This window comes from Symphalangus syndactylus, chromosome 5 (genome assembly GCF_028878055.3).
Source record: "Symphalangus syndactylus isolate Jambi chromosome 5, NHGRI_mSymSyn1-v2.1_pri, whole genome shotgun sequence".
In the NCBI taxonomy this organism is placed as follows: Eukaryota; Metazoa; Chordata; class Mammalia; order Primates; family Hylobatidae; genus Symphalangus; species Symphalangus syndactylus.
The window spans coordinates 142,641,154-142,642,654 of NC_072427.2; the positions used below are offsets into that span (position 1 = coordinate 142,641,154).

The following is a 1,501-nucleotide window of genomic DNA, read 5'->3' on the forward strand; positions in this document are numbered from 1 at the left end:
TCTAGTACAATTTATTGAGATTGACTCAAAGTCCAGAAATAATAGATTTTTATAAATATTATTTGTATGCCTGAAAGAAATGTTTTAATTTTTTGGTACAATGTTCTCTATCCATTCAATAGGTCAGATTTTTAATCTGGTTTAAATCTTGTATCATTATTCTTCTTCTGCAAGATATATCTATGACAGAAGTATATTAAAATCTCCTATTCTGTGCTCACTTCTGCAGCACATATACTAAAATTGGAACAACACAGAAGATTAGCATGGCCCTTGCACAAAGATGACATGCAAGTTCGTAAAGCATTTCATAGAATAAAAATCTTCTATTATGCTTTTTTCTTCATGCAATTCTTTGTTTATTTAGCTTTTGGGGACAGCATACCTTGTTCAATTCTGTAAATTTTTCTCATATATTACAAAGCTTTATTTTATGTTCTTACATATCAGGTTGTAATAATTGTGTTAATTAAAACATTTTCATTGTGAATTTATACTTCTCTAATAATGTTTAGAGTGTATTTTGTTTTATATTAGTGTATTCTTCTAAGATGTCTACTGATTACTATTTGCCGGCTATATTTTTTCCATCCGTTTATATGTCACCTTTTTGTATCCTTACATTTTAGACATGTCTCTTGAAATTATTATACACAGGAATGTATGTGTGCGTATTTATAAGCGCATATATACAAAAATATGAGTATTTATACACTATAGTACTCTTTCATGTTAATTTATTTTTATATGATGTCATGTGTATATGTATTTACTACAGCTTGAAAATCTTTGTGTTTTCTGGAGAACTTAAGAATACAAAAAATAGAAAAGGAGTATAAGGTGACTTTCAGGTAAATAAAAAAATAATTTTTTTAATTTCTAATATTTGGGGGTTAAAATTTTGTTTTTATATTTGCCTTGCTTCTTTTATTACCTTCTTTTGGGTTTGTCTATTTCTATTATTTCTGTTTTCCTTCTGCTAGGAAGTTATACTGTTTCTATTATTTTAATATTTACCCTCAACATTGAAATATACATAATTTCGAAAATTTTAAACTTACACAATATATTTATGCTCATTACAGGTAGTATAAAGATCTTAAAATACTTCACTTTTCCCCAACTTATATTCTTATTGAATGTTTTGTTTTTTTAATCTGATAAGACACAATTCTCAGGTTTCCAACTGACAAGTACACTTATATTGGCATACCTATTTATAATTTTGTCCTTCCTTTCTTCTTGCCTGAGAACATGTGTGTCATAAAGACTGGCAACCCAGGTCCAAGATGGTAAAACAGGATTTATGGTGGGCATCAGCAGCTTGGCCTGATGGAGCCAGATTTGAGGGGGTATCTAAGAGCTGACAGTCAAGCCATAGCAGGGGTCAAAAGTTAGGTGAGAAAAGAGTAGTCAGGCAAGTCTAGCCACACAGGGAACTGGATCTTAGGCAAGGAGCTGAAAACCAGGGATTTGGGCAAGACAGGACCCAGCAAGCTGT

The 1,501-nt window shown here is 30.8% G+C and overlaps 1 non-coding gene across 1 annotated transcript; it reads left to right on the forward strand.

Moving 5' to 3' along the window:
* The first annotated feature begins 213 nt into the window (after positions 1–213).
* LOC129483600 (U6 spliceosomal RNA) lies at positions 214–318 on the forward strand. The gene has a single exon (XR_008658122.1). It is a non-coding gene; the product is annotated as a U6 spliceosomal RNA (small nuclear RNA).
* The last annotated feature ends 1,183 nt before the right edge of the window (positions 319–1,501 follow it).